This window comes from Leucoraja erinacea, unplaced genomic scaffold (assembly GCF_028641065.1).
Source record: "Leucoraja erinacea ecotype New England unplaced genomic scaffold, Leri_hhj_1 Leri_1360S, whole genome shotgun sequence".
NCBI classification, from domain to species: Eukaryota; Metazoa; Chordata; class Chondrichthyes; order Rajiformes; family Rajidae; genus Leucoraja; species Leucoraja erinaceus.
The window spans coordinates 25,265-38,904 of NW_026575628.1; the positions used below are offsets into that span (position 1 = coordinate 25,265).

General features: G+C 50.4%; 1 long non-coding RNA gene and 1 other non-coding gene across 2 annotated transcripts; one reads left to right on the forward strand and one right to left on the reverse strand.

Moving 5' to 3' along the window:
- Window positions 1-6,010: 6,010 nt before the first annotated feature.
- LOC129715737 (U2 spliceosomal RNA) lies at window positions 6,011-6,194 on the forward strand. Its single transcript, XR_008726549.1, has one exon. It is a non-coding gene; the product is annotated as a U2 spliceosomal RNA (small nuclear RNA).
- A 2,447-nt stretch (window positions 6,195-8,641) lies between these two features.
- On the reverse strand, window positions 8,642-13,615 carry LOC129715735 (uncharacterized). Its single transcript, XR_008726548.1, has 4 exons — window positions 13,431-13,615; window positions 11,201-11,368; window positions 10,289-10,381; window positions 8,642-8,914 (listed from the first exon to the last, which is right to left on the reverse strand). It is a non-coding gene; the product is annotated as an uncharacterized LOC129715735 (long non-coding RNA).
- Window positions 13,616-13,640: the final 25 nt, after the last annotated feature.

The window sequence follows — 13,640 nt, forward strand, 5'->3', positions numbered from 1 at the left end:
GTTTGGGTTTGAGATACAGCCTGGAAACAGGCCCTTCGGCCCTCCAAGTCTACACTATCGATCATAGATACAAAATGCTGGAGTAACTCAGCGGGACAGGCAGCATCTCTGGAGAGAAAGAATGGGTGACATTTCAGGTCGAGACCCTTCTTCAGACTGATTCACACCGGTTCTATGTTATTCTACATTCTAATCCACTCTCTGCACACTAGGGGCAATTTTACTCGACTATTTAACCTACAAACCCATATATCTTTGGGATGTGGGAGGTAACTGGAACATCCTGAGAAATCTACATCACTCACAGAGAGAATGTACAAACTCCACAGAGATAGCGTCGGAGGTCGGGGTCGATCCTGGGCCTCTGACACTGAGGCAGCAGCTCTACCAGCTGCACCACACTTCTTCAGGACTGAACCGACCGTCTGTCTAGTCCCTGCTGCTTGAACCACTAACTTCCTCTTGTTTTGTCTTGAACCACTAACTTCCTCTAGCGCTTTGTGTTTTGCTCAAGATTCCACAGCTGCAGTGTCTTATGTCTCCATTACACCAACAATTGGTCTTGATAAAGACACTAGGAACTGCTGCTGCTAGAATCTTACGTAGAACAGAAAGTGATGGAGGAACTCAGCAGTACAGGCAGCATCTATGCAGGTAATGGACAGAGCGCAGAGGATTATTGGGACACAGCTACCAACCTTGGAGGGCATCCACCACACACGGTGCCTCAGGAAGGCCGTCAGCATCCATAGAGACTCCTCACATCCGTGTAATGGACTGTTCGAACTACTTCCCTCCGGCAGATGTTACAAGGCCTTCTACGCCCAAACCTCCAGACTCAGGAACAGCTTCATTCCCAGAACTATAGCGGCTCTGAACCGGCCCTGCTGAGTGCCCCCCATCCCACCTGGACTGTCTTCCTCAGATGGTCACGTCGCACATTTATTTATTTTTTATTTTTTGACTGGTTGGAAGCTGCATACCAAATCTCGTTGCACTGATGTGCAATGACAATAAAAAAGATATATTATTATTATTATTTCCACCAACAGAAGTCTCGCTAGCAGTGGGTTACCTGCAGTTCCACTATAAACCAACAGATGTCCCGCTAGCACAGATGAGGGTTACCTGCAGCTCCAATATACACCAACAGAACTTTGACCTTGTGCCTGTGCCCGTGACATCGCCACAGGCAAGCACCAGCCTCTCCGTCTGATTGGAGGGATTGCAAGAGTTTTGCATATTCAGGGCAAAGTTTGAGGGAAAGTGAGGGAGAGGGAGCGGGCCGGGGGGAGAAAGGCCACCAAACGGCGTCCGGGCTGGCGAGGGGCCGGCGAGAGAGGCCTTTGCAGGCCCCCAGGCTGGCTTAGAAGTAGGAGGGCAGGCAGGATGTGAAAGGGTGCGTGCAGTTGCAGGTATCGCTTCTCGGCCTTTTGGCTAAGATCTCAGGTTACAACACGGGAAACCCAACCCTCCCAAACCAAAAAGAAAGGATGATCATGATGCACATGTTCAACCCACCTCGAGCCCCCAAATGCCAGGAGAACTCCAGCACCAAGCCAAGGAGGGAGAGTCAATGGAGGAGGGGGGAGAGCAGAATTGGACGACGGTGAAGCATGGAAAACACCAGAAGGGTCAGCACAAGGAGCAGAGGCCAGAAGGGGTTGGCAAACCCAAAAAAAACCCCAAAACGGTCTCTCTCCCTGACAGAAGGCAGCAACCTCTCCTCGTCGGAGGATGAGGCGACCGGGAAACCCCACAGGAAGAAAACCGGGGAGGAAAGGAGAAGGTCCATGCCGATTGTTCACCAGCACCAGGAGACCGAGAGCAGAGCAGCGGTCGAGGGGTCCCAGCCCCAGGACATCGGGAGCAGAGCAGCGGTCGAGGGGCTCCAGCCCCAGGACATTGATCATCGCAGCAGTCGATGGGGCCAAGCTCCAGGGCATTGGGAGCATCGCAGCGTTGAGGTCGAGGGGGCCAAGCTCCAGGGAATCGGGAGCAGTGCAGTGGCCGTTGGGCCCCAGCTCCGGGCAACCGGGAGCAGTAAGTTTGTCACCGTGCCCCAGCCACAGGAGACGGGGGAAGCGGCGCACCCAGAAGGGGGTAAAACGAGCAGCCCCCCCCCCCCAACGACACCTCTGGTTACGACACAGGAAACCCAACTCGTTGAGGAGGGCGGGTACCTGAGCCCAGGAAAGGTGAGGCAATTCACTGAAGCGGTGGGCATGAGGGAACATGAAAGTGGTCAGTGACTCTAATGGAGCTGAAACTGGCATCCTTAAACGTGCGCAGTGTGAAGAGCACTGCGCGATGTGTTAATGCCTTACAGTACCTGGCCAAGGTCAAGGCAGATGTGACTTTTCTGCAAGAGTGCGGGTTGCCACACCTCCGCTGCTATCGGAGGTGGTCGCGATGGTGGCCCCACGGACTGTCGGTGTGGTCGGGGGGCAATGACTGTCGTGCTTCCGGCCTGGGGATCTTGCTGCGGGGAGGGAACTTCGCCATCACTGAGGTCAGGGAGGTGGTTGCGGGGCGTCTCCTCGTGGTGGATGTTATGTACCGTGGTTCTCCGCTCCGGCTGATAAATGTGTATGCCCCACCCGTGCGGAGCGAGCGGCTGGCCGTTCTCCAGCAGCTCCCAGTGCTGTTGGCCACGTCCCGGCAGCTCGTTCTGGCCGGTGACTTCAACTGCATCATTGATGCGGCTGGACGATCCGGCAGTGCCGACAACAGACTGGACATCACGTCCAAGTTCCTGATGGAAACGGTAAAAGACGCAAAGCTGCACGACGCCTTCAGCGACCCTGCAGGCGGGTCACAGCCGCGGTTCACCTGGTCGAGATCGGACGGTTCAGCCCGATCCCGGATAGACTTCGTCTTCACCACGAAGGCCGTCACGGTGAGACACACCGACCTCACGCCGGTGTTCTTCTCTGACCACTGCCTCCTTCAGGCTTCCTGTCACCTACAGGAGGACCGGAAGGCAGGCAGAGGGACGTGGAAGTTAAACGTGAAGCTGTTGACCCCAGAGAACGTTGAGGAGCTAAAGAGGGACTACGCATGTTGGAGAACGGTGAGGCCCCTCTTTGACTCCCCGACACTCTGGTGGGAAGCAACCAAGGAGAACATTAAGAGGTTCTTCATAGCCAAAGGGGTTCAGAAAGCAAGACAGAGTCAGAGGGAATTGTGTCAACTCCAGACAGATTTGCAACAACTGCTCCTTCTGCAGTCGAGGGGGGGGGATGTGAGGGAGGAACTTAGAGAGGTGAAGGACCGGCAAGCTCGGCTCTTTACCTCTGAATCCTCCAAGATCATCTTCCGATCTAGGGTCCGCCATGTGGAGCAGGATGAGACGTGCTCACGTTTCTTCTTCCATAAGGTTCACAGGGGGAGCTCTGTGATCAACAGCCTTAGGGAGGAGGACGGCTCGGTAGCATCCTCGCAGACAGACATGCTGAGGGTCTGCAAATCCTTTTACACGGAATTGTATGACAGAAAGGCCACAGACAGCACCGCCTCCCAGAACTTCCTGTCCTCTATCACGGAGGTCTTGGAGGACAGCAAGCGGGAGAGTCTGGACCAACCACTGACCCTAGAGGAGCTGACTGGCTCCATCCGCTCCTTTGACTCGAGTAAAACTCCCGGAAGCGATGGCTTACCGGCTGAGTTGTACTCGGCTCTGTGGGACTGGGTGGGCCCGGACCTGCTGGAAGTGTACAACGACATGCTTCTAGCAGGCAGCATGTCAGACTCCATGAGGAAGGGCAGCATTACCCTAATCTACAAGCAGAAGGGGGAGAGGAAGGATATAAAGAATTGGAGACCCATAACATTGTTGAATGTAGATTACAAGATCCTGTCTAAGGCCATCGCCAACCGGGTCAAGTCTGCTCTGGGACGGGTAATCCACCCGGACCAAACCTGTGCTGTACCTGGCAGGAAAATCTCAGACAGCCTAGCGCTGCTGAGAGATACCATCGCCTACGTGCAGGACAGACGGGTGGATGCCTGCCTAGTCAGCTTGGACCAGGAGAAGGCCTTCGACAGGATATCGCACACGTACATGAGGGACGTGCTCTCTAAAATGGGGTTTGGGGAGGGAATCCGAAATTGGATCAAACTGCTCTACACCAATATCAGTAGTGCAGTCCAAATCAATGGGTGGGAATCAGACAGTTTCCCTGTAAGGTCTGGAGTCAGGCAGGGTTGCCCTCTCTCTCCTGTCTTGTTTGTCTGCTGTATTGAACCTTTTGCCGAGTCCATCAGGAAGGATGCGAGCATAAGAGGAGTGACATTGCCAGGCAGTGGGGGCATTCAAGTAAAGACCTCCCTGTACATGGACGATGTCGCCGTCTTCTGCTCGGATCCAAGGTCGGTCCGCAGATTAATCAGCATCTGCGACCAGTTTGAGTCGGCCACGGGAGCCAGGGTGAACCGCAGGAAGAGCGAGGCCATGCTCTTTGGCAACTGGCCCGACCGATCTTCCATCCCCTTCACCATCAAGCCTGACTTCTTGAAGGTGCTGGGGATCTGGTTCGGGGGGGGGCTGAGGCGAGTAACAAGAATTGGCTGGAGCGGATAGCCAAGGTGGGGAGGAAGCTGGAGCTGTGGAGGCAACGCTCCCTCTCCATAACCTCGGGGCTGCTGTACTTGGCACAAGTGTGGCCTGTCCCTCCCTCCTACGCCACGGGGATCACCCGGGCCGTCTTCCAGTTCATCTGGGGGTCGAGGATGGACCGGGTGCGACGGGTCACAATGTACAAGTCGGCAGACAACGGGGGTAAAAGCGTGCCCAACGTCGCCCTCACCCTGATGGCCACCTTTGTGTGTGGCTGCATCAGGCGGAGTGTAGAGCCAAGGCACGTGGGCACTAAGTGTCACTACCTGCTGAGGTTCTACCTGTCCCCGGTGTTGCGAAGGATGGGCCTGGCGCAGATGCCACGCAATGTGCCAGTCAGCTGGACATTGCCGCCCCATCTGTCGTCTGTGGAAAGCTTCTTCCGGACCAACACCTTTGACCACAAGTCCATCGGGCAGTGGTCAGCACGGAATGTCCTGCAGTCACTGCAGGGAAAGGACTCGATGGATCCGGTGGCGTGGTTCCCAGAGCAGACTGCCCAGCTTGTCTGGCAAAATGCCTCATCGCCAGAACTCACCAACAAGCACCAAGACCTGGCTTGGCTGGCGGTGAGGGGAGCCCTCCCAGTTAGATCCTTCCTGCACCGTCGGAACCTCACCACCAGCTCACGCTGCCCCCGGGACGGTTGCGGTGGAGAGGAGACGGTTGCCCACCTCTTTGCAGAGTGTGGGTTTGCAAAAAGAGTCTGGAGAGGTATGCAAGGGTCCCTGGAACGATTTATCCCGAACAGCTCCGTCACAGAGGACTCTGTGATTTACGGACTGTTCCCAGGGACACATTCAGAGACTGACATCGAGTGCTGCTGGAGGGTCATCAACTCGGTCAAAGACGCTCTTTGGTCTGCCCGAGCGTTGCTCACCACCCAGCAGAGCGAGATGTCCGTCAGGGAATGTTGCCGACTGGCCCACTGCAGACTGCAGGAGTACGTGCTAAGGGACTCGCTGAAGCTTGGTGCAGCCAACGCCAAGGCTCGGTGGGGGAGGGCCACAGTCTAGGGTCCTTCCGCTGCTGGACATGGGGGGCACGGTATGGTGGAGACGCCCCTCAAATTAAGGGAAGGTATCCCACGCCAGGGGGCCACATGAGTGGCACGGGTGGGGGACATTTTCGTGGAATTTTAAAGACGCATAAACTGTATTGAACAATCTCTATAGCTTACAAAAATGTTGGATGGAATTTTCGCACTGTGTACACATTGTATATATTTATTACTTGGACAGGGGCCACAGAGTGGCACGGGTGGGGGACTGTTTGGTGGTGGAATTTGCAAATGAAAAAAAATTGTACTGAACAATTTGTATAGTCTCCGAAAATGTCGGATGAATTTTTGTACGAATGGTTCATGAATTGTATATATTTATCAATTGAATAAAGTCTATTTTGAAATAAAATAAAAAGAAAATCTGTTCTTATCAGTTTAATATCTGATACGTCCCTTATCTAGGGACCATATATTAAATTGATTTTTGGAACAGGGAGATGGAATAGGGGCTTGCTCCATCCACTCCACGCATCGACCCAGTATTGCAGTGTCTCTGGGAACGGTGCACCTCCCTTTTGAGACATTTTCAAAGTTCAAAAGAAAAGACAAAACTTTCTCTTTGCGCTTGCATAAAAGCTGCGTGTCTGCCTGCTGCCCTCTCTCACTCTGCGCATGTGTGTGTGTGTGTGTTGACGGGACCACTGAAGTAAAATGCCTTCCTTTATTTCAAGGGAAAAGAGGAGGATGCTGCTCGCATTTCAACCCAAATGCAACTGAAACTTCCAGGAAGGAGAAAAAAAATGTTCAAAGTCACAATTGCCGGCTCTGCCAATCAAGTCGTCATAGCGAGCACCGCTAAGGTATGACTCTCTGTCGGGGGCAGGGGTGAATTTAGCGCCTTCACACGAGTGAGCGGCTGCGGGGAGAGCCCTGGCTTGGTCAATGTGGCTGACCCGTCCCCCCGACAGAAGCCCTGGCCGCACGTTCTGGGAGTGGGGATGGGAGGGTGGCCGGCACACTGCGCTGTCGGCTGTGTATTGGCAAGGCTGTCTGCGGCGGTGGGATGACTGGCTCTGGAGGGTGGCCGGGCTTGCACCGTCGCCAGTGTGGGTCATGACAAGGCCGGCCGCCTTTGTGGATTTGTCACGAGCCAGGTTTAAGGCTGAGGAGGAGAGGCAGCGAGCAGCTGGCTGGCTGGTGGAGGGGAAAGGCAAGGCCAGGTGAGCAGGAGCAGAGTTTTGCGCTGGAGGTGACTTTTGCAAGTGGCTCTGAGAAGCCTCTCACGAGTCTGCAAGAAGTCTTCAGGAATTAATTGGAAAGCTAAAGAAAGGAGAGGGGAAGAAAGCAATCCATGATCGGGCTACGGAACCCGGGTTCCTGTGCCCAGTGGAGATGTGGTTCTGTTGTTTAAGGATAAGGGGGAAATCTTTTAGGACCGAGATGAGGAAAACATTTTTCACACAGAGTGGTGAATCTCTGGAATTCTCTGCCACAGAAGGTAGTTGAGGCCAGTTCATTGACTATATTTAAGAGGGAGTTAGATGTGGCCCTTGTGGCTAAAGGGATCAGGGGTTATGGAGAGAAGGCAGGTACAGGATACCGAGTTGGATGATCAGCCATGATCATATTGAATGGCGGTGCAGGCTCGAAGGGCCGAATGGCCTACTCCTGCACCTATTTTCTATGTTTCCAAAATGTACTTTGTGTTGAGATATAGCGAGAGCCAGTGGATGTCGTGTATCTGAGCTTTCAAAAAGCCTTTGACAAGGTCCCACACAAGAGATTACTGTGCAAAATTCGAGCATATGGTATTGGGGTAGCAGGCCCGTACGAAGCTTTTCAAAAAGGGGGGAAGCGTGAAGTCCCTCGATGCCGGGATCCAGGGCCCGCTTAAGCTCAGGGGTTTTTGATGCTCTCTGATGCATTCTGAGCATTATTTTGGAGCATTTTTGCACCAAATTTATAACCAATATTTCAGAAATTAACTGGAATTGAGGTAGTTTTTTCACACAAAGGGTGGTGGGTGTATGGAACGAGATGCCAGAGGAGGTAGTTAAGGCTGGGACTATCCTAATGTTTAAGAGACATTTGGACATGTACATGGATAGGACAGGTTTAGATGGATATGGGCCAAATGCGTGTGAGTGGGACTAGTTTAGTTGGTCGGTGTGGGCAAGTTGGGCTGAAGGGCCTGTTTCCACACTGCATCATTCTATGACTAAAAAGTTAAGAAGAAAAATGCATGTAGATAAGTAGAGCAGATTTGAAAGAGGAGTGAAATGTAAAGGCAGAGAGAGGTTTATGGGTGGAAAGGAGCATAGGGTGGGCTTGGGCAGATGGATGAAGGGAAAATAGACACAGCGCTGGAGTAACTCAGTGGGTCAGGCAGCATCCCTGGAGAACATGGATAGGTGACATTTCACAAAGTGCTGGAGTAACTCAGTGGGTCAGGCAGCATCCCTGGAGAACATGGATAGGTGACATTTCACAAAGTGCTGGAGTAACTCAGTGGGTCAGGCAGCATCCCTGGAGAACATGGATAGGTGACATTTCACAAAGTGCTGGAGTAACTCAGTGGGTCAGGCAGCATCTCTGGAGAACATGAGTCCGGAGCCGGGTCCTGGAGCCAGAAGTGCGGTCGGAGACGGGGCCGGGAACTGGTAAGCCCATACCCCCCCCCCCCCCCCCCCCCCCCCCCCCCCCCCCCCCCCCCCCCCCCCCCCCCCCCCCCCCCCCCCCCCCCCCCCCCCCCCCCCCCCCCCCCCCACCCCCCCCCCCCCCCCCCCCTCCCCCCACCCCCCCCCCCCCCCCCAATTCCCCCCCCCCCATACCCACCCCCCCCCACAACCCCCCCCCCCCCCCCCCCCCCCCCCCCCCCCCCCCCCCCCCCCACCCCCCCCCCCCCCCCCCCCCCCCCCCCCCCCCCATCCCCCCCCCCCCACACCCCCCACCACCCACCCCCCTCCCCCCCAACCCCCAACCCAACGCCGTAAATGAAAAAAACCCTCAAATTAAGGATGTTTCATTCTAAATATATTTAATATTAAATAATTATAAATAATTTAAAACACTATAAACATTTATGACAGAAATTGACATTGTTGCTGGAAATCAACTTTGAATTCAGATTACGTAGAGGTTGTTCGTGTTGTAGAGTGCGGGGCAGCCGAGCTCCAGAATCACATGGCTGGTTCTCCATGGACACGGAACCGGTAGAGGCAAGTATATTCTGGATGGCCCCAGTTGCTATTCACCCGCAGTTCAGTGAATTTGTAAACGGCAGCATCTTTATTCTACAAAGCAAAAAAACATGGAGACAGATCAGGGAACCTGTGCTTCAGTATGAAAGTACTGTAGGCAGGAGAGAAGATGGATTAGCTACAAACCAGACTTAAAACATCCTGCTGATCATGGATTTCAGGACATTCTATTCAATTACATACAGCATTGATAACAAGCATTTTATCATGGAAAAGGTCGATGCTTTACAGAGGTATAAGAGGAGCATAGATTTCAATGACAGCAGGAAATACTGGGAGCAACAGCTTTACTCCATGTAGCATCGTGGATGGGGAGAGAACATGTTTACTTACACAGGCTTGCTTTGTGGCAACTGACAAATTGTGAATAAAGTGGCCATGAAAAATAAACTTCTATTCTGGAAAGATAAAATGCTGGAGTAACTCAGTGGGTCAGGCAGCATTCCTGGACCTGCCTGACCTGCTGAGTTACTCCAGCATATTGTGTCTTTCCTCGGAAAACCAGCATCTGCAGGTTCTTGATTCTACAATCTGTAATCTGGATTGGTTCAGCAAGTTTGAAACTTGTAGATGCTTCAAGTAGATTAGCCACTGATCCAGCTCTCCTCGGTTTCTCTATCTTTGCATCTGAAAACATGTTTGTCCTTGAACAGATTGCATGAATGGTCAATTTAAAAAAGTATCTCTGCGCACCTGCTGCCTGACCCGAGTATTTCTAGCATTGTTTCAGTCCTCCATCACCTGCAGATTTGCAATTTTCTATTTGTAACTTGTCATTTGTTCCAGTCAATACGATATTTGCGATAATACAAGTCTGAAGAAGGGTCTCAAACTGAAACGCCTCCCATTCCTTCTCTCCAAAGATACTGCCTGTCCCACTGAGTTACTCCTGCATTTTGTGTTCATCTTCGGTGTAAAGCATCTGCAGCATCAGCATTTCCTTCTTACACAATGCGCAAACTCCCGTGCTTTGAGAGGTGGGGGACAATCCCCTCCATGTTTTGTACTGATTGTGGATGATCAGCCATGATCACATTGAATGGTGGTGCTGGCTTGAAGGGCCAAATGGCCTACTCCTGCACCTATTGTCAATTGATAATGTGAGTGTGCGGGGATCGCTGGTCGGTGCGGACTAAGGGCCGGTTTCAACACTGTATCTCTAAGCTAAACTAAAACATGGGTGAAGTCAGCACCAAAACTCAGAATCACAGTTCAAACACCAGTGAGCTAACTGTCAAATATTGGCACATGCCAGATTTTGGTTAACAGTTACTACATCGCAAAGTATATTTTTTGTAAAAGATAGATAAATATTTGAGGCAAAGGAAAATAAAAGCTTACAGGAAAAGGCCAAGGCTATAGGATTGTTCCAGCAAAGAATCAATGATCCTTTATTCACTTCCATACCTGCACCTCAAACGTCTGGATGGAATCCCCTTCCTCATTATACGTGTATTGTCCCAATAGGACCCCTTCGGCTTGATTTTCATCATCCAAGCCCTGTGAACAAGTAGAAATTAGCAAGCTTTGCACACAGAAAATTACTCTCCAGTCACCCCAACAATTATACCAGCTGGTGAAAGCAGGACTTTCACCCTTGCCTGGAAGAAAGCTTGGTTGAATATATAAAGTCATTTCATTTCAAACAGAAGAAGTAGTTCCCTAAAAGTCAATTGGAAAAATGTCATCACCTCATTTAGCACATGAAGTGAATCTGTACACAATCAAACAGAATGAAACGGTGGTAGAATCAGTGTTTCCCACCACAGGGGCCTCATCAGGCACCTCTATACCCACAGAACTAGAGTGGAAGCAAGTCATCCTCAATCCTGAGAGAATACCAGTGAAGAATTGTTCACCCCCACTCAGGAAAGCACTTGGCATAAAAATTGTCCCTAGTATGTGTAGGGTAGCGTTAACTTTAATCTCATCTATTGGTTGTAAAGTTGCTTAATCACTGTATGAAGCTTTTATGGTTCGCAGTGTTGAGGATTGTGCAATAAAGTGACCAAACTCAGTGAAGACAGTGAAAACCCAGAATCACAGTTCAAACACCAGTATGAGCAACTTGTGTAGCATGGAAGATTGAAGATTATATTAGTGGGCCTTCTATTTGAGGGATTATTGTTCTGGACTGTGAAATGGAATTTGCTCATTTTTAACAGAACTTGTTAATGTTATTGATGTGGATTGTGAGACCACTCGGGACCCTGAACATGGAATCCAATGTCCAAGAAAGCCTTGCCATGTTCAGCAGCATGCTCCAGACAAACACCATGGTTCCCAAATATACACTCATATTCTATACGTTTCACTCACATAAACAGAGAAGTCTTGAGGGGCACTTCTAATTGATCCACTAGGAGAAATGGATCTGGGAATGTGCTCTAGGGTAAAGGCTGTAGGCCTGATCCGGACAGCAAGCTCGATGACAACAAAGCCTTGGGAACCTTTAAATGGCCAACAGTTCCCAGGATGAACCTCCGGCTGCAAGAGAGAACAAGAACAAAAACATTAGGAAATATTCTCAGTTTAGTTTAGAGATACAGTGCGAAAACAGGAAATATTAACACTATCCTACACACTCGTGACAATTTTGTTTTACATTTACCAAGCCAATTAACCTACAAACCTGTACGTCTTTGGAGAGTGGGAGGAAACCGAAGATCTAGGAGAAAACCCACACAGGTCACGGGGAGAACGTACAAACTCCGTACAGACAGCACGCACAGTTGGGATCGAACCGGGGTCTCTGGCGCTACAAGCGCTGTAAGGCAACAACTCTACCACTGTGCCGCCCACAATTATCCCCCTTCCTTTCAACAGAACACTGATTCTTCCTAAAGGGACAGCAAAGATTTGGATTTTTGGACACGATCCACATGAAGATACGAGGATATTTACAGAATAATGAAAGGCAGAGTGGATGTGGAAAGGATGTTTCCACTGGTGGGAGAGTCTAGGACCAGAGGTCACAGCCTCAGAATTAAAGGGTGCACCTTTAGAAAGGAGGTGAGGAGGAACTTCATTGCCACAGAGGGTTGTGGAGGCCAAGTCAGTGGATATTTTTAAGGCAGAGATAGACCAATTCTTGATTAGAACGGGTGTCAAGGGTTATTTTGGGAACAGGGATGGGTTGTTGGGATGGGGGTTACTATGGCAGGAATCTGCAGTCTCGACCCCTCAATGTTTTCTGCCAATTTACCTCAACCCTGCACAATGAGAAAACGCGCTACAATTTTCCAGCAGAGCCCATTGCTGCTTTTGGTTCATGGTGTGACAATTATTAAGTTAATGCAGAGAACAGGAGTTACTGAGACATTTTTAACACACTGCTCCCAACACAGATACTCTCACACCATCTACAAAGTATCAGGACAAGTACCTGAACCAGCAGGACCTGTCTCGGGCAGTGTGATCAAATGCAACACAAAATATGCTTTCTCCCATTTCCTCTAAATCTTTCTTTGCTTTAAAACCTCAACCCTCTGGACTTAGGCACCTCTGTAAGCTACAGGCAAATGCTGGCAAATGGGATTAGTTGATGGTTGACGTGGACGTGTTGGGCACAAAGGGCCTGTTTCTGTGCTAGATGACGCCAGAAGTGGATTAAAAAAATCTGAACTCAATTGAAGATTTGACAAACACACTGGCAATCTACATCCAGGGGAGAGGAATGGGGACCATAAAGCATCGTAGTTTGGTTAAAGCAGATGGAAGGAGCCCACTTTTCCTTAATGAAGGATATTTTTGCTATGGAGGGAACACATCAGAAGTGCAGCAGATTAACTGTAGGGATGGCTGGGCTGACGTATGAAGAGCAATCTGGTCAATAGTCACTGGGGTTTGGAAGGAATGATCATTTTATAGAAACCTACAAAATGTAGAAGTTGTAACAGGACTGGAAGATTTGAGGTAAGATGTTCGTGATGCTGGGGAGTTTCAGGACCAGGATCACCGTGCGAGGATAAGGTGAGGTCATGTAGAACTCGGAGGGAGAGAAATCTCTTCATCCAGATGGTGAACCAGAGGAATTCTCCATCATGGAATGCAATTGAAATCAGATTGTTGAATATACTCATGACTTAAATATTGTTCTTGTAGCTAGAGGGACCAAGAGGTATGGGGAGAAAGGTATGGGGAGTCCCCAACTGGGGACTCAATTTGGATGATCAGCCATGATCATACTGAGGGGTTGAGTGGGCTTGAAGGGCCACATTGCCTACTCCTGTTGATAATTTCCATGTTTCTATTCCATATCCCACAACTGTGGTACTGAACAAGCACGCATGGTGGGCCAATACATGATTATTTTGGACATATATATCAATAACTTACATTCTTCTGACAGGGAAGAAATGTTATGCAGACAGAGTATGTTTCACATAAACCTGGGGAAAGCAGAAGACACACACTAGTTGTGGTGCCCCCAACAGCAAATCTTGAAGTTGTGGACCTATAGCGTCCCTGTACCTTGCTGCCTCTAGGAGAGTATTCAAAGGTCACTGCTTTCAAGACAGAAGGGAGCAGCAGTACAAGGATTATATACCTGAATGACAGCTCTGGGTGACCGAGATTGGTACCACAGTGGAAAGCCAAACAGACTAAGAAGAGCGGTCTTGGTCTCTAACGTCTCTGTGCAGCGCGTGTGGATCACACTGCCACCTAACAAGAGAAAAAATAATTATAATCATATCACTGAATGGACAAAGTTAATCATGAATCATTCAAGAAATATACAGGTTTGCAGAGAACTGCA